The sequence below is a fragment of the Cryptomeria japonica genome, chromosome 10 (assembly GCF_030272615.1).
Source record: "Cryptomeria japonica chromosome 10, Sugi_1.0, whole genome shotgun sequence".
Taxonomy (NCBI): Eukaryota; Viridiplantae; Streptophyta; class Pinopsida; order Cupressales; family Cupressaceae; genus Cryptomeria; species Cryptomeria japonica.
Genome location: NC_081414.1, coordinates 836778929 through 836799893, shown reverse-complemented (window position 1 = coordinate 836799893; position 20965 = coordinate 836778929).

Genomic DNA, 20965 nt, shown 5'->3' with positions numbered 1-20965 from the left:
TCTACTGGTGGGGGTATGACCCCAAGCTAATCTCTGAGATATTCAAAAGTCTCCTTAGGCAGAGGTTTAGTGAAAATATCTGCAATCTACTCTTTAGTATTCACATAAACTAGTTTTATCTCTTTTGCTTCAACATGTTCTCTTAGAAAATTTAGTTTGATAGAGACATGTTTCGTTTTAGAATGTAATACCGGATTCTTAGATATATCAATTGCTACAGTGTTATCACAATAGATAGTAATAGGTTCCTTGCATTTTACATTTATGTCCTTCAACATTTGCTTAAGCCATAATACCTATGTACAATTAGTTGTTGTTGCAATATATTCTGATTCTGCTGTTGATAAAGATGTACAACTTTGTTTCTTACTTAACCAAGAAACTAGTCTGCTTCCAAGAAAAAATGCTCCGCCGGTGGTGCTTTTTCTATCATCCACATCTCCTGCCCAATTTGCATCTGTGTATGCACATAGTTAAAAGTTTTCATCTCTAGTATACCATAATCTAAGATTTGTAGTGCCTTGTAAGTACCGGAAAATCCTTTTTACTGTTGATTTATGATTTTCTCTAGGATTACTCTGAAATCTTGAAACAATACATACTACATTTATGATATCAAGTCTGGTTTGTGTCAGATACAGTAAACCTCCTATCATAGATTTGTACCTAGTTAGATTAACAGGTGTAGATTCACTCCTTAGTGATAATTTGTCATTTGTAGTCATAGGTGTGCTTACCGGTTTAGAGTTTTCCATCCCAAATTTCTTTAGTAACTCTTTCAAGTACTTGGATTGACTCAAGAATATACCTTTATCAGTCTGAGAAATCTACAATCCTAAAAAGAATTTTATTTCTCCAATCATAGACATTTCAGATTCTTGCTGCATTTCAATAGAAAAGTCTTTACATAATCCATCTTCTCCTCCAAAGATTATATCATCAACAAAAACTTTTATAACCAAGATGTCATCATTAGTCACTTTATAGTATAAGTTGTTGTCAGCATTACCTTTAAAAAAAATAATCTTCAAAAGATACTTATCTAATCTTGCATACCAAGCTCTTGGAGCTTGCTTTAATCCATACAAAGCTTTCCTTAACCTACAAACCATATCTTTGTTGTGTGTCAAAGAAAATCCATTAGGTTGTTCAATCTAAACTTCTTCTTCAAGATCTCCATTCAGAAATGCACATTTAATATCCATTTGATATACTTTGTAGTTCTTGTGTGTTGCAAAAGTGAAGAATAATCTAACTGCCTCAATTTTGGCTACCAGTGCAAAGGTTTCATTATAATCAATTCCTTCTTTTTGAGAATATCCTTTACACAACAGTCTTGCTTTAATTTTGATTATCTTGTCATCTTCATTAAGTTTGTTTCTAAATACCCATTTGGTTCCAATCACATTTTTATCTTTAGGCCGGGGAACTAATGTCCAAGTGTTATTCTTCTCAGTTTGTTCTAATTCTTCTTCCATAGTTTTAATCCAATATTTATCTTCACATGCCTCATTAACAGATGATGGTTCAATTTGAGAAATAAGACATACCTCTTCATTTGCCAATCTTCCTCTTGTCATAACTCCTTTATACTTGTTTCCAATTATCTGATCTTCAAAATGATTCAGTCTTACATACCGGGGTGTCTTAGTTTTCTGATGTTCCTCAGTTACAGTGGAATTTTTCAGATGATACGGGGGTAACTGGATCTTCATTCTATACCAGTGGATTTAGTGTAGGTTCATTTGTCAAAAATTTTGTTGCTGGTTCAGACTCTATATACCTTGAAGTTCCTCTAAATTGTTCATCAATCTTCACACATGTACTTTCAACAATTTTCTGCAATCTTTTGTTAAAACATCTATATGCATTACTCTTAGATAAATAACCAAGAAATATTCCTTCATCACTTCTAGGATCAAATTTGCCAATATACTAATCTCTTCTGATATAACATTTGCTTCCAAATATTCTAAAATATTTAAGAGTAGGAGTAATACCAAACCATAGTTCATAAGGGGTCTTACCGATTTCACCTTTGATGTGAACTTTGTTGAATGTATAGACCACTGTACTTACTGCTTCTCTCCAATATACATGTGGTAGGTTTGCTTTTGATAACATACTTCTGGCTACATTCAAGATAGTTCTATTTTTCCTTTCTACAACTCCATTCTGCTGAGGTGTCCGAGGTGCTGATAGTTGTCTTCTAATTCCATTCACTTCACAGAATGCATTAAATTCCTTAGATGTAAATTCTCCTCCTTGTTCTGATCTTAAACATTTGATTTTCTTACCAGTTTCATTTTCAACCATTGCTTTGAATAGTTTAAACTTTTCAAGTGCTTCTGATTTTTCACTGAGAAAAGTAACCCAACACATTCTAGAATAGTCATCAATGATTAGCATGAAATATCTATCACCTTGTAAGCTTTTAGTTCTAGCTGGATCACATAAATCAGTGTGAATTAAATCAAGAACATTATTGGATTTTTCTAGAATACTTTTGAAACTAGCTCTAACTTGTTTTCCAAATTGACATTCCTTACATACTGTATTGTGAGGTTTGACAATTTTAGGTAAATCTCTAACTACATTAGTGGTATTGATTTTCACCATACAATCAAAATTTACATGACAGAGTCTCTTATGCCATAGCCAACTTTCATCAATATGTGCAATCAAGCATGTATTTTCACTATTATTCAAATGAAAGATATTACCTCTAGTTTGATTACCAGTTGCAATTTCCAAACCAGTTCTATTCATGATTTTGCATTTTCCATTTTTGAATTGTAATTGAAATTCTTTCTCAACTAATTGACCAACACTCAAAAGATTATGCTTTAAACCTTCAACATAGCAGACATTGTCAGTATTATTCTTACCATCAAGAGATATTGTACCCTTACCTTTGATCAAACAAGCTTTATCATCTCCAAATCTTACAACACCTCCATTATACTCCTGAAAAGTTAGGAATTTACTTTTATCACCAGTCATATGATGTGAGCAACTTGAGTCAATGATCCATTCATCCTTAACTTCAACTTTAGTTGCCAAGGCATGTTCTACCGGTTGAGTAGTAGGTGCTAGTTGATCTTTTGTTATCGCAACAAAGACCCATCCATTATCAGTTGGATCCTCATCAGAATCATCAGACACTCCTTCATCAACAATGTAACAAGATTTGTCTTTATTCTTCTTAAATTTGTATCTTTGATATTCAGGGTTAGGCTTGTATGTCCTTCTAGCTTCTTCTCTTAGTCTAGCACATCTATCAGGGCATCTTGAAGCCATATGACCAATCTTATTGCAGTTAAAACATTTAAAGGGTGCTTTACCTTCATACTTACTTCCAACTAGACCTTTAGGCATTTTCCTTACAAATAGTGCTTCAAGTTTTTCAAGTTCTTCATTGTATTTCCTGCTTTCCTCAAGTTCTCTTGCATAAAAGGCTTTCCAATCAAATTTGTCAAATGATGATGCAGATGATGTTGATGCTTTAAAGGCTAAATCTATCATTATAGTAGCAATATGACCAAATTCCTCAGTTTCAAAGGCTGAAAGTTTTCCAATCAATGTATCCCTAGTTACTGATGTATTAGGCATTGTTATCAACTCATTTATAGCAGTAACCTTCATTTTATATGTCGGTGGCAATCCTCTTAAAAAATTTTAAACAATTTCATGTTTACTTAAGGTTCCTCTACAACATTTAATACCCAAAACAATTTCATTAATTCTTTCCATAAAATCATAAATCCTTTCATCTTCTTTCATTTTCAGATGTTCATACCTGACCTGGAAGCTTTCAATTTTTGCAATCTTGAATGTGGAATCTCCTTCATTCAATGTTTCCAAATGATCCCAAATGGCTTTATCAATAGACCTATCTAATAATCCCATGATTTGTTGATCTGATAATGTGCTCAAAAGTGCTTCTCTTGCTTTGCAATCATTTTCTTCATCTTTAGTCAAGTTAGGTGGATTGGGCTGACTCTGAGTAGGAGCAGTATGGCCATTATTTGTAACAACCCAGATGTCCTTTCCAATGCAATTTAGATGTCTCTCCATTCTGATCTTCCATATGCCATAGTTGGTTCCATCAAGTTTAGTACGGTCCCTTCTGAAATAGTTAGTAGACATTGGATCTCCTCAAGCTGTTAAACTTCTGCAAAAGAGGACTAGGCTCCGATACCAATTGTTAGGTCCCGAAGACAGCTGAGAGGGGGAGTGAATCAGTAGTCAAATGAATTTAAACAAAAAAAAACATAACCAACTTAATGCTTAATACTGGTGAACTAGTCTTTTATATCGGTAGACAGTTTTATCAGTTAATTGCAATACTGGTAAGGATTAATCCATGAAACAAACAAACAAAGTTATCCACAACACATAACACCAATGTTTGTACGTGGAAACCCTGTAAGGGGAAAAACCATGGTGGGAAACCTTACCCACAATCTGATGATACTACTGCAGATAGTAAGTGTATACAAATGGGGTCTGGACATGCAGAAAGGCCAAGCACTTAGAGCTCACTGCTCAATCACAAAATGGGAGTCACACTGACTACAATCAGATGGTTAAATGCAATAAGAATGTACTTCTTAAATTAGCATCTTTCTATGTTGGATTCAGTACCGATGTAGTTCTAATTGTCTTCACAAAACCCTCCTTTAACCCTCAAAATGATGTCTACGTGTCTAGATCTGCTTATTCTCGCATATACCTTCACACAATTCTTTTTCACTTTCCACATTCAATGTTACAAATAAGATCTTAAATTTATACCATAACCTATGACCAATTTTAGTAGGTCGGCTCTACAAGATATATTACAATAAAATCATTTTACAAACAAAACAATATCTGACACAATAACCGATTCAACATGTCAGCTTGATGCATTTACAACAATAATAAATCATCTGGAAAAGATAAACCTATCGTTGCATAACCTGGACCTATTTGCCGGTAACAGTAAATATGCAAATACGAATATACCAATAAACAATTCTTGAAGATAAGATGTCCAAACAATGTCTTCGACATAACCAAGTGTTTTCCATGTCATTCCAAGTACCGGTGGTCATTATATCCTTCCGATGTACCAGATACTGGTGAATGTTCATAAGTCATTTGCTTGTCGGTGAATGTTGTTGATTCTCCAAAGTGCCAGAGTTGATAAGTGTTTAGTAGGTGTTGACATCAATAACAAAACCATACCAAAATACCAACACAGTAAACCAAATTTTAATGTCGCTAGATAGTTTAAAAGTTAATTGCAATACTAGTAAAGTTTAATGCATGAAACAAAAAGATAAACAACATACAGAATACATAACACACTTATTTGTACATGGAAACCCTGTAAGGAGAAAAACCATGGTGGGAAACCTTACCCACAATCAGATGATACTACTGTAGATAGTATGTGTGTACAAATGGGGTTTAAACATGCAGAAAGGCCAACTGCCTAGAGCTCACTGCTCAATCACAAATTGGGAGTCACACTGACTACAATTGGATGGTTAAATCCAATGATAATGTACTGCTCAAAATAGCATCTCCATATGCTAGATTCAGTACTGGTTAAGCTTAGATTGTCTTCTCCAAAAACCTTCCTTGAATCTTCAAATGATGTCTGTGTGTATAGCTCTACTTATATTTGCATATACCTTATTACAATCCTTTTCGCACTCTTCTACATAATCTCACAAATTAGATCTTACATATATACCAAAACCTAGGACCAAATTTGTAGGTCGGCTTACAAAGAATATTACAATTAAATCAATTACAAATGAATTAATATGTGATGCATGATGTCGGCTCAATGCATTTACAATAATAACAAATTAGCTCCATAACGTGTCATGCTGATCTGGAATAGATAACACTTGCCGGTTCATAACCTAGACCTATTTGCCGGTAAAAGCAAATATGTAAGCTCGATTGTACCAATAATCAAATCGCCAAAACCAAGTGTCCAAACACTGTCTTCGACATAACCAAGTAATCTCTAGATGATAACAGATCATCCTAAGTGTCAGTGGACAATATAACTTGTCGGTTAACCAGATACCGGTTACTGTACATAAGTCACTGAACATGTCGGTGAACATAAACAAAGATCTCCAAGTGTTGACAAGTGTTCTCAAGTGTTGACAAGTGTTGACATCAATGAAAAAACCAATGCAACACATCTATAATACCAACAATCTTTCCCTTTGGCATTGATGGCAACACAAGATGGAAAAACTATCAAAGTGCCAAAGTAGAAATGCCAAAAACCAAAAACCAACAATCTCCCAAAGAGATCATTATCCCAAAATACAAATAGAGAGTAACAATCTCTCCCCCAATGAATAATCTCCCGAAAAGATAATGTGTTTTTCCATAGATATCTCTCCCCCTTTGACATCAAATGCCAAAGCAATACAAAACCAAATACAATCAGTTCATAGAACTTGTTACAAATACCAATTTTTATAACCACATTTATTCAATCTACTCCCACTGAGAAGTAGCTCTCCCTCATCAAAGATGCAAAAAATATTTCTTTGTTAATTATGTCGGTCTGATGCCATCTTCCAACTGTCTATGTTTCTACCAGTGAGGGTATAACTCCAAGTTGCTCTCTTAGATATTCAAAAGTTTCCTTAGGCAAAGGCTTAGTAAAGATATCTGCAATCTTCTCTTTAGTATTCACATAAACCAATTTCACTTCTTTTGCTTCAACATTCTCTTTCAGAAAATTGAATTTGATAGAAACATGTTTAGTTTTAGAATGAAATACCGGATTCTTTGATATATCAACTTCTGCCATATTATCATAGTAAATGATTATAGGTTACTTGCATTTTACCTTTATGTCCTTCAACATTTGCTTATTCCATAATACCTATGTACAATTATTTGCTACTGCAACATATTTTGATTCTATTGTTGATAGTGATGTACAACTTTGTTTCTTGCTCAACCATGAAATTAGTCTGCTGCCAAGAAAAAATGCTCCACCGGTGGTGATTTTTCTTTCATCTACATCTACTGCCCAATTTGCATCTGTGTATGCACATAAATCAAAATTTTCATCTTTAGGATACCATAAGCCAAGATTTTTTGTGCCTTGTAGGTACCAGAAAATCCTTTTCATTACTGATTCGTGATTTACGTTAGGATTACTCTAAAATCTTGAAACAATACATACTACATTCATAATATCAGGTCTTGTTTGTATCAAATACAATAAACCTCCTATCATACACTTGTATCTTGTCGGATTAACAAAAGTCGATTCATCCTTCAATGATAGTTTATCAGTTGTAGTCATAGGTGTACTTACCAGTTTAGAGTTTTCCATGCCAAATTTTTTAAGTAATTCCCTCAAGTACTTTGATTGATTAATGAATATACGTCTATCAGTCTGTGAAATCTACAATCCTAAAAAAGAATTTAATCTCTCCAATCATAGACATTTCAAATTCTTCCTACATCTTATTAGAAAAGTCTTTACACAATCCATCTTCTCCTCCAAAAATAATATCATCAACAAAAACTTCAATGACCAAGATGTCATCATTAGTCACTTTGTAATATAGGTTGTTATCAGCATTACCTTTAGTGTAACCAAGCTTTAAAATATATTTGTCCAATCTAGCATACCAAGCTCTAGGAGCTTGCTTCAATCCATATAAAGCTTTCCTTAACCTGCAAACCATATCTTTGTCATCTGTCAAAGAAAATCCATCAAGTTGTTCAATGTAAACTTCCTCTTCAAGATCACCATTCAGAAATGCACATTTAACATCTATTTGATATACTTTATAGTTCTTGTGTGTTGCAAAAGCTAAGAATAATCTGACTACCTCAATTCGAGCTACTGGTGCAAAGGTTTCATTGTAATTAATTCCTTCTTTTTGTGAATATCCCTTACACACTAATATTTCTTTGTTTATGATTACCTTACCATCTTCATTAAGTTTATTTATGAATACCCATTTAGTTCCAATTACATTTTTGTTTTTTAGGCCGGGGAACCAATGTCCATGTGTTATTCTTTTCAATTTGTTCCAATTCATCTTCCATAGCCTTAATCCAATGTTTATCTTCACATGCCTTGTTAATAGTTGCTGGTTCAAATTGAGAAATTAGACATACCTCTTCATTTGCCATTCTTCCTCTAGTCATAACACCTTGATACTTATTCCCAATTATCTGACTTTCAGAGTGATTCAATCTTACATACCTGGGTGTATTCACTTGTTGTTGTTCTTCAGTCATTGTAGAATTCTCAGATGATGTCGGTGTGATTGGAGCAACATTCTGTACCAGTGTAATCATTGTAGTTTCATTTGTGATTATCTCTCTTGCCAGTTCAGAGTCCATAGACCTTCTAAACAGTTCATCAATTTTCACATTTGCACTTTCAATGATTTTCTGCAATCCCTTATTACAACATCTATATGTCTTGTTTTTAGATGAATAACCAAGAAATATTCCTTCATCAATTCTAGGATCAAATTTGCCAATATAATCATCTCTACTAATATAACATTTGCTTCCAAATATTCTGAAATATTTAAGAGTAGCAGTATTACCAAACCATAGTTCATGAGGGGTCTTATCGGTTTCACCTTTGATGTGAACTTTGTTGAATGTATAAACAACTGTATTGACTGCTTCTCTCCAATATACATGAGGTAGGTTTTCTTCATATATCATACTTCTAGCTGCATCCAAGATAGTTTTGTTCTTCCTTTCCACAACTCCATTTTGCTGGGGTGTCTGAGGTGTTGATAACTGTCTTCTGATTCCATTCACTTCACAAAATGTATTAAATTCCTTAGATGTGAACTCACCTCCTTGATCTGATCTCAAACATTTAATTTTCTTACCGGTTTCATTCTCTACCATCACCTTGAATAGTTTAAATTTCCCAAAAGCTTCTAATTTCTCCCTCAGAAAAGTAACCCAACACATTCTAGAATAATCATCAATGATTAGCATAAAATATCTCTCCTTGTAAACTTCTAGTCCTTGCTGGACCACATAAATCAGTATGAATTAAGTCAAGAACATTATTAGATTTCTCTGGAATACTCTTAAAAGTTGATCTAACTTGCTTTCCAAATTGGCATTCCTTACATACCAGATTGTGAGGTTTAACAATCTTAGGTAAATCCCTTACTAACTTAGTTGTACAGATTTTCACGATGCAATCAAAATTTACATGACACAGTCTCTTATGCCATAACCAACTTTTATCAATATGTGCAATCAAACATGTCTTTTCATTGTTATTCAAATGAAAGATATTACCTCTAGTCTGATTACCGGTTGCCATTTCCAAACCAGTTCTATTCATGATTTTGCATTTACCATTCTTGAATTGTAATTGAAATTCTTTTTCAACTAATTGACCAACACTCAAAAATATTATGCTTCAAACTTTCAACATAGTAAACATTATCAGTATTGTGCTTACCATCAAAAGATATAGTGCATTTTCCTCTGATCAAACAAGCTTTTTCATCTCCAAATCTTACTAGACCTCCATTGTATTCCTGAAAAATTAAGAATTTACTCTTATCACCAGTCATATGATGTAAACATCCGGAATCAATAATCCATTCATCATTTTCTTCAATTTTAGCTACCAGGGCATGTTCTACCAGTTGAATAGTAGGTGCCAGTTGATCTTCTATTATTGCAACAAAATCTCATCCATTGTCTATCGGTTCCTCATCAGAATCATCAGTAACTCCTTCATCAACATAGTAACATGATTTGTCTCTATTCTTCTTAAATCTGTACCTTTAATATTTAGGGTTAGGCTTATATGTTCTTTTAGCTTCTTCTTTCAATCTTGCATGTCTATCAGAACACCTAGATGCCATATGACCAATTTTATTGCTGTTAAAACATTTAAATGGTGCTTTACATTCATACTTACTTCCAACTGGACCTTTAGGCATTTTCCTTGCAAATAGTGCTTCAAGCTCTTCAAGTTTTTCATTCTCTCTTCTAATTTCTTCAAGTTCTCTAGCATAGAGTGCTTTCCAATCTGATTTTTTAGATGATGATGATGATGTTGCAGATGATGAAGCTTTGAAAGCCAAATCTGTCTTAATTGTAGCAATAGGATTAAATTCCTCAAGTTCAAAAGCTGAAAGTTTTCCAACCAAAGTATCTCTAGATACTAATGCATTAGGCATTGTTCTCAATTCATTAATAGAAGTTACTTTCATTTTGTATGTCAGTGGCAAAGCTCTTAAAACTTTACAAACAATTACATCTTCACTTAAGGATCCTCCACAACATTGTATACCCAAAACAATTTCATTAACTCTTTCCATAAAAGCAGAAATCCTTTCATCTTCTTCCATTTTCAGATTTTCATACCTGACCCGGAAGCATTCCAGTTTTGCAATTTTGACTGTGGTATCTCCTTCATTTAATGTTTCCAGTTTGTCCCAAATAGCTTTAGCAGTAGATCAGTCTAATAATCCCATGCTTTTTTGATCTGACAATGCGCTCAAAAGTGCTTCTCTTGCTTTGCAATCATTTTTTTCATGTTTAGCCAAGGTTGGTGGATTAGGTTGACCTTGACTAGAAGCAACATAGCCATTCTTTGTAACATCTCATATGTCATTTCCAATGCAATTTAGATGTGTCTCCATTATGATCTTCCATATACCATAGTTGGGTCCATCAAGCTTTAGACTATCCTTCCTAAAATAGTTAGTAGACATAGGATCTCCTCAAGTTGTTAAACTTCTGCAAAAAGAGGACTAGGCTCTTATACCAATTGTTAGGACCTAGATGCAATTGAGAGGGCGAGGGGTGGGTGACTCAGTTGTCTATTAATTTCAAACCAAATATAACTTAACCAAACTTAGTGCATAATACTGGTAAACCAAACTTTAATGCCGGTAGATAGTTTAATAGTTAATTGCAATACCGGTAAAGTTTAATGCATGAAACAGAAAGACAAATAACATACACAACACATAACACACTTATTTGTAAGTGGAAACCCTGTAAGGGGAAAACCCACAGTGGGAAACCTTATCCACAATCAAATGATACTACTACATATAGTATGTTTGTACAAATGGGGTCTACACATGCAGAAAGGCCAACTGCCTAGAGCTCACTACTCAATCAGAAAATGGGAGACACACTGACTACAATTGGATGGTTAAATCCAATGATAATGTACTACTCAAAATAGCATCTCCATATGCTGGATTCAGTACCGGTTAAGCTCAAATTGTCTTCTCCAAAAACCTTCCTTGAATCTTCAAATGATGTTTGCGTGTATAGCTCTGCTTATATTCGCATATACCTTATTACAATCCTTTTCGCACTCTTTTACATAATCTCACAAATGAGATCTTACATATATACCAAAACCTAGGACCAAATGTGTAGGTCGGCTTACAAAGAATATTACAATTAAATCAATTACAAATGAATCCAAATGTGATGCATAATGTTGGCTCAATGCATTTACAATAATAACAAATTATCTCCATAACGTGTCATGTTGATCTGGAATAGATAATGCTTGTCGATCTATAACCTAGACCTATTTGTCGACAACAACAAATATGCAAACTTGATTGTACCAATAATCAAATCACCAAAACCAAGTGTCCAAACACTATCTTTGACATAACCAAGTAATCTCCAGATGATAATAGATTATCCTAAGTGTCGGTGGATAATATAACCTGTTAGTTAACTAGATATCGGTGACTGTGCATAAGTCACTGAACATGTCAGTGAACATAAATAAATATCTCCAAGTGTTGACAAGTGGTCTCAAGTATTGACAATTGTTGACATCAATGACAAAACCAATGCAACACATCCATAATACCAATAAAGACACTGATGTGAAATTTGTCACCATGATAATCGGCTATAAGGTAACTTAATCAAGTCAGTTGAACTCTGTTGCCAGTTCTTGCATCCATATTTCTTATCAAATGATAAAGAATAATGAAAATTATGATTTGTGTGAATGGTTGAGGAGTGAGTTAATGATTAATCTTGGCAAGATCAAAGGGATTAAGAAAGGAAATTTTAATTTTGGCAATCTTATTGTCTGCTTGATGTTATACTTGATGAATGAGCTACCGGGTTTGGGAAAGAAGCGTTGGGCTCATAACATATCGATAGGTATGCAGATCAAAGAAGTAATCACCGGTCTTGGTAGTGACAAGGATGATAAGCTATGGGGTTACTTTAAAACTTTTCAGGAAAATATGAGACTGAGGGAGAGAATTTCCAAACATATTATGGAGAAATACTCCACTGATATTTTCTTTATGGTAAAAATAGTTGAGACACTGATGGAAGTAGTGGAACCAAGAACTATATGGGTCATTGAATTGGATTATGAGGTAGATGAAAGCATATTGGAATTATATGCTAAAATTTTGATTGATGATCCTTTCGATGATAAGGCTGAACACTTTGGCACTACAGAGGAGAAGGATTTTGAAGTTAAAACTAGTTTCAATAGGAAAAGAAAAGAAAAGAAGATAGAAAAAATGTCTGCATTTGTTTGGGATGTAATGCACAACATAGATACAGAACTAGGTTCTGGATTTAAACCGGTAGATCAATTGGTAGCAACTAGTGCGCCTGAGCTGAAGAAGCCTGAGACTTTCATTTCTTCTATCACTTTTGATTCTGATCTAGAGGATAATCAACCTCTTGCATTCAGAATGGTACAAAGGAAGAAACTTGACAAGCCTCCGATAGAGGAGAAGAAGGTGGAACCAAGGAGGAAGCTAGTTAGAAAGGTAACAACTACACCCACACCTCTAGCAAAGAAGAGGCAACCTACTCCATTCTGCTCCTGCAACCCCCAAAAAGAAGAAAAAGAGTGTGATAGATGAAGCAATTGAATCTAGTAATGTTACCATCACCCCCCCCAATGACTTGTACAAAATTGATTGATGAGATAACTAAAGATTGAATGTTGAAGAATGTGTCAAATTTATATGAAGATTTAGAAGATAATGTTACAAGCTAGGGTTGTCGTTGCACCAAACAATTGACCTTTCAATGTCTAATACAACCAATAGACTTATAGAATCTACAGGAGGCTGTTAAACCATGTCATGAATCCCCATGAGCGACATTGGCCCATTGCCAACAATCCCCCTCCCAGCGTCACTCACCATGGCTTGTGTGATTCGAACCTATGACCAAGCTCTGATACCACTTGTTACAAGCTAGGGTTGTCGTTGCACCAAAAGATCGACCTTTCAATGTCTGATACATCCACTAGACATAGAATCTATAGGAGGCTGTTAAACCATGTCGTGAATCCCCACGAGGGATGTCGACCCACTACCAATAGATAATGAGCAAAACGAAATAGAAGAAGCAATTTTGTTATATTTAGACATATAAGAAGGCTTTGGTACATATTTTGAAGGATATTCCCTTATCATTGTACAATAAGATAGATGCAAGGAGATTAGATGCAATTAGGAGGGACAGAGAAATCAAAGAAGTTGAACTTTGGAATATGTGTGGCTCTATAAATAATGAGGAAATGAAAAGATGTATAGATGTTTCTAATAGAACAGTCTTTAGTAGCAAAACTTGATAAATAGGCCTAATGATGGGTAGAGTCAATGAGATAGTAAATGAGACCAGAGATGGTTGGACTAAATTCTTCCAAAAGAATCCTGATTTTCTCACCTCTTAAGAAGAATTTGCTAAGGCAACAGCTCCCACCATTTTGGACAAATCTAAAGGGAAAGGAATTTTGGAAAGTTCAGTTCAAATTTTGTGTGAACTGGTAGTTAAACCCAAAATCGATGAGAGTGTACAGACTAAATCGACAGAGACTACATTTGTACAATTTGGGCAAGGTAATTTAGATAATATACAGGTTACAAATAATATTGTGGATAATACTCCACTGGCAGTAACTGATACTACACCAAGTGGTGAAGCCACTGATGCATTAGAGGAGGAGAAAAGAGATTCACCAGTAGAGGATAAGGAAGATAAGGAAAAGAATACTGAACTGACAGTAGTTTCCCTAGAAAAACCTTTGGCAATTGACACTTCTCAAGTTAAGAAGAAATCAATTACAGAGATGAGTCCCATAGAGCTAATGATGATGGCTACTCAAAAGCTAATGAGGAGGGATATGACGACAAAGTAATAATAGATCAATCAATAACAGTTTTGCATCAATTGATTCCTGATTGTATGATTGAAAATGTAGCAAGCCCTTCTGGCAAGCTTAAGGCACTAACAAAGCATATATCTAAAAACTTTCAATCATTACACCAAATTTCCGACAAGAAGGCACTTGAAAGATTTACTCTAGCCAAGAAAGCTTCTTTTGACCAGATTATTGTGTCAGAGAAGAGGAAAGTTGAAGAGAAACTTGTACTCATTGAAAATTCTTTGAAAGAGTGTACTAACATCTACAAGGTCATTGTAATATACAAATTCTTAGAGCTAATGTAGATTAGAGGTTAAAGGAATTACATGAAAAGATAGCTAATATTGTTAATTTTTTTGATGGACTAACTTCACTTACAACGTCCATTGATGGACAAATTTTGACTTTGGAGAACCAATTTTTTTTTTTGAAAAGGAAAGAGACAAGATCATTCAGAGAACAAGGAGTCTTAGAGGTTTGGTGAGTCCCAGATTGGATTCACTTGGTGTACATAAGAGGGAATGTATGGATATGTGTGCAAATCCCACACCGACATAAGTCACTGAGAAAGAAGCACTAGTACATTTACTGAGTGGACTTGTATCCATATTTGGAACACTCAAAACCGGCTGGGATGCCTATGTACAATTGCTAGAGAAAGCTTACCTAGAAATTTTGTGATTGGTCAAGCTCTGGTAAAATAATCTATAATTATTCTTTAAATTCTTTCACCAGTATTTGGCATTGATTCCAAAGGGGGATTATATGTATGTGAAAATATGTATGTAATCTGAAGGGGAGGATAGGCAAAGTATATTGTTGACAGGGTAAATCAGCTCAGGGGGAGCATGATTCATTTTTTAGTTGAACCGATAGGGAATTCATTTTTCACATGAGTGTTTCCATCAATGCCAAAGGGGGACATTGTTGGCAGTTGACACTCATTGGAATCATATGTTATCATTCATGGCAACAAGATTATATTGAAGGCATATATCAGCGTTTGAAGGCATACACCGGCGAATATTGACATTGAGTATTCAGTGTCATCACTGACACCGGCACCGGTATCCAGAATTTGAGTGAAGCCAACATCAGACTGGATTTGAAATGTTTTATTATAAAATTATTGTGTAAGGATGACATTGAATATATTTTGTATTGTAATCCAACATAAGGCATATTGTTTGTAAGGGTATATAAGTCAATCTGTTAGGTCATTTTGAAGAAGAGACAATAGGACAATGTATATGACATGGTAGCAGAACTATGTGATGCGAAGGATATGTATGAAGTTCATTTTGTATGCAAATGTAATATCTGTTAGGTCCCAGAGACAACTAAGAGGGGGGGGGGGGGGGTGAATCAGTTGTCTAATAAATTCAAACCAAAAAAAACCTAACCAACTTAATGCTTGATACCAGTAAATGAGTCTAATATGTCGGTAGATAGTTTTAACAGTTAATTACAATATCCGTAAGGATTAATGCATGAAACAAAAAGACAAAGTCATCCACAACACATAACACTAATATTTGTACATGGAAACACTGTAAGGGGAAAAACCACGGTGGGAAACCTTACCCATAATCAGATGATACTATTGCAGATAGTAAGTGTATACAAATGGGGTCTGCACATGCAAAAAGGCCAAGCACCTAGAGCTCACTGCTCAATCACAAATGGGAGTCACACTGACTACAATTGGATGGTTAAATCCAATAAGAATGTGCTTCTGAAGTTAGCATCTTTCTATGATGGATTTAGTACTGGTATAGTTCTGATTGTCTTTACAAAAACCCTCCTTCAATCTTCAAATGATGTCTTTGTGTATAGCTTTGCTTATTCTCGCATATACCTTTACACAATCCTTTTTTGCATTCCACACTTGATCTTATAAATAAGATCTTATATTTATATCATAACCTAAGACCAATTTTAGTAGGTCAGTTCTACACGATATTACAATAAAATCATTTTACAAACAATACAATATTCGATGCAATAACCAATTCAACATGTCGGCTTAAAATGCATTTACAACAATAATAAGTCATCTCCATAGCGTGTCATGCTGATCTGGAAAAGATAAACCTATCGGTGTATATCCTGGACCTATTTGCCGGTAACAACAAATATGCCAATTAACAAACGTTCAAGACAAAGTGTCCAAATGATGTAGTCGACATAATCATGTGATTTCCATTCCATTCCAAGTGTCGGTGATCATTATATCCCGTCGGTGTACCAGATACCTGTGACTGTACATAAGTCATTTGCTTGTCGGTGAATGTTGTTGATTCTCCAAAGTGCCAGAGTTGATAATTGTTAGTATATGTTGACATCAATGACAAAACCATACCAAAATACCAACAATCTCCCCCTTTGGCATTGATGGCAACACAAGATGGAAAAACCATAAAGGTGCCAAAACAGAAATGCCAAATACCGAAAGCCAACAATCTCCCAATAATTAGAAATCAAAATGAAGATACATAGAGTAACAATCTCTCCCAAAGTATCAATCTCTCCCCTTGAGAGTAACATGTGTTTCCTTGTGTTTTTCCATACCAATCTCTCCCCCTTTCACATCAAATGCCAAAGTTATTACCAAGCCAATTTCATATACAAAATACCAATTAATTTAGTCTACCAACTACTCCCCCTGAGAAGTAGCTTCCTCATCAAAAGTCGGAATAAAAGATTTCTCTGTTAATTCTGCTGATTGATGACAATCATCAACTTCCTAAGTCTCTATTGGTGAGGGTATGACCCCAAGCTGATCTCTAAGATATTCAAAAGTCTCCTTAGGTAGAGGTTTAGTGAAAATATCTGCAATCTGCTCTTTAGTATTCACATAAACCAATTTTATCTCTTTTGCTTCAACATGTTCCCTTAGAAAATTCAGTTTGATAGAAACATGTTTGGCTTTCGAATGTAATACCGGATTCTTAGATATATCAACTGTTGTAGTGTTATCACAATAGATAGTAATAGGTTCCATGATTTTACCTTTATGTCCTTCAACATTTGCTTAAGTCATAGTACTTGTGTACAGTTAGTTAGCTGCTGCAACATATTCTAATTTTGTTGTTGATAAAGATGTACAACTTTGTTTCTTACTCAACCAAGAAATCAATTTGTTTCCAAGAAAAAATGCTCCGCTGGTTGTGCTTTTTCTATCATCCAAAACTCTTACCCAATTTGCATATGTATATGCACATAATTCAAATTTTTCATCTCTAGGATACCATAATCCAAGATCTGTAGTGCCTTGTAAGTACTGACAAATCGTTTTTACTATTGATTCATGATTTTCTCTAGGATTACTCTGAAATCTTGAAACAATACATACTGCATTGATAATATCAGGTTTGGTTTGTGTCAAATACAGTAAACCTCCTATCATAGATTTGTACCTAGTTAAATTAACAGGTGTAGATTCATCCCTTAGTGATAATTTGTCATTTGTAGTCATAGGTTCGCTTACCGGTTTAGAGTTCTCCATCCCAAATTTCTTTAGTAACTCTTTTAAGTACTTAGATTGACTCAAGAATATACCTTTATCAGTCGGAGAAATTTGCAATCCTAAAAAGAATTTTATTTCTCCAATCATAGACATTTCAAATTCTTGCTGCAATTCAATAGAAAAGTCTTTACATAATTCATCTTCTCCTCCAAAGATTATATCATCAACAAAAACTTCTATAACTAAGATGTCATCATTAGTCACTTTATAATATAAATTGTTATCTGCATTAACTTTAGAAAAACCAATCTTCAAAACATACTTATCTAGTCTTGCATACCAAGCTCTTGGAGCTTGCTTCAACCCATACAAAGCTTTCCTTAACCTGCAAACCATATCTTTGTTTTCTATCGAAGAAAATCCATCAAGTTGTTCAATGTAAACTTCTTCTTCAAGATCTCCATTCAGAAATGCACATTTAATATCCATTTGATATACGTTGTAGTTCTTGTGTGCTGCAAAGGCCAAAAATAATCTGACTGCCTCAATTCTAGCTACCTGTGCAAAGGTCTCATTGTAATCAATTCCTTCTTTCTGAGAATATCCCTTACACACTAGTCTTTCTTTATTTCTGATTACCTTGCCATTTTAATTAAGTTTCTGAATACCCATTTGGTTCCAATCACAGTTTTATCTTTAGCCTGGGGAACTAATGTCCAAGTGTTATTCTTCTCAATTTGTTCTAATTCTTCTTCCATAGCTTTAATCCAATATTCATCTTCACATGCCTCATTAACATATGATGATTCAATTTGAGAAATAAGACATACCTCTTCATTTGCCAATCTTCATATTGTCATAACTCCTTTATACTTGTTTTCAACTATTTGATCTTCAGAATGATTTAGCCTTACATACCGGGGTGTCTTGGTTTGATGTTGTTCCTCAGTTACAATAGAATTTTCAAATGATACTGGGGTAACTGGATCTTCATTCTGTACCGATGGGTTTAGTGTAGGTTTATTTGTCAAAATTTCTTTTGCCAGTTTAGAGTCTATATACCTTGAAGTTCCTCTGAATTGTTCATCAATCTTCACATTTGTACTTTCATCAATTTTCTGCAATCTTTTGTTAAAACATCTATATGTCTTTTTACTGTTATTCAAATGAAACATATTATTTTTAGTTTGATTACCGGTTGCAATTTCCAAACCAGTTCTATTCATGATTTTGCATTTTCCATTTTTGAATTGTAATTGAAATCCTTTCTCAACTCATTGGCCAACACTCAAAAGATTATGCTTTAAACCTTCAACATAGTAGACATTGCCAGTATTATTTTTACCATCAAGAGATATTGTACCCTTACCTTTGATCAAACAAGCTTTATCATCTCCAAATCTTACAAGACCTCCATTATACTCCTAAAAAGTTAGGAATTTACTCTTATCACCACTCATATGATGTAAGCATCCTAAATCAATGATCCACTCATCCTTTACTTCAACTTTAGCTGTCAAGGCTTGTTCTACCGATTGAGCAGTAGGTGTCGGTTGATCTTCTATTATAGCAACAAAAACTGATCCATTGTCTGTAGGATCTTCATCAGAATCATCAGTCACTCCTTCATCAACAATGTAACAAGATTTGTCTTTATTCTTCTTAAATCTGTATCTCTGATATTCAAGGTTAGGCTTGTATGTTCTTCTAGCTTCTTCTCTTAGTCTAGCATGTTTATCAGGGCACCTTGAAGCCATATGACCAATCTTATTATAGTTTAAACATTTAAAGGGTGCTTTACCTTCATACTTACTTCCAACTGGACCATTTCGCATTTTCCTTGCTAATAGTGCTTCAAGTTCTTCAAGTTCTTCATTTTCTTTCCTGCTTTGTTCAAGTTCTCTTGCATAAAAGGCTTTCCAATCAGATTTGTCAAATGATGATGTAGATGATGTTGATGCTTTAAAAGCTAAATCTATCTTTATAGTAGCAACAGGACCAAATTCCTCAATTTCAAAAGCTTAAAGTTTTCCAATTAATGTATCTCTAGTTATTGATGTATTAGGCATTGTTCTTAACTCATTTATAGCAGTGACTTTAATTTTAGATGCTGGTGGCAATCCTCTTAAAACTTTTGAAATAATTTCATCTTCACTAAAAGTTCCTTCACAACATTTAATACTTAAAACAATTTCATTAACTCTTTCCATAAAAGCAAAAAGCCTTTCATCTTCTTCCATTTCGAGATGTTCATAACTGACCCAGAAGCTTTCAAGTTTTGCAAACTTGACTATGGAATATCCTTCATTCAGTGTTTCCAAATGATCCCAAATAGCTTTAGCAGTAGACCTATCTGATAATCCCATGATTTGTTGATCTGATAATATGCTCAAAAGTGCTTCTCTAGCTTTGCAATCATTTTCCTCATCTTTAGTTAAGTTAGGTGGATTGGGCTAACTGGGAGTGGGAGCAGTATAGCCATTATTTGTAACTTCCTAGATTTCCTTTCTAATGCAATTTAGATGTGTCTCCATCCTGATCTTCCATATGCCATAGTTGGGTCCATCAAGTTTAGGACTGTCCTTCCTAAAATAGTTAGTAGACATTGGATCTCCTCAAGCTGTTAAACTTCTGCAAAAATAGGACTAACCTCTGATACCAATTGTTAGGTCCCAAAGTGATGCAGAGGATGAAGGATTTAGTTGCAAACTTGTAACTTAAGCAGAATATGGACCCAAACCCCAACACTCGTATGGTGTTTCAAATGCTCAAAGTGCCTCAATAGGATCAAAACTTATCTTCACCTTAATCAGGTGTTTCCTCCACCTCAAAACACATAAAATAACTTCACCTAACATGTCTCTAAGGTTTTCAAACCCTCAACTCATCAACTGATACAAAAACCCAGTTTTAGCCCTTCACTAGGCCTAGTTTCCTAATAGCCCTACCTAGACTGTTTTATGCCCTTTTCATGAAATTTTCCCAAAATACCAACCAATGTTTTGACTGATTTAGATACCCAATATCAACCTCTATCAACACACAAAATATTGCCTATGGTTGTTTCGGAACAAATCACTCAAAACATTGTTGTCCCTAGTCACCGTGAGGGCTAATTAGGTCTGTTTTGTGAAGGAAGTACCCTCCAAAGTCATCCTCGGGTCTAACCATTTCATAAAGTCTCTAATTATGATGCCAAACCAAGGATTTTCAAGGTATTAAGGTTCAGTTACATTCCTAAATACCCAACCTCCAAAACCTTCCTTAAATCACCCACAAACCTA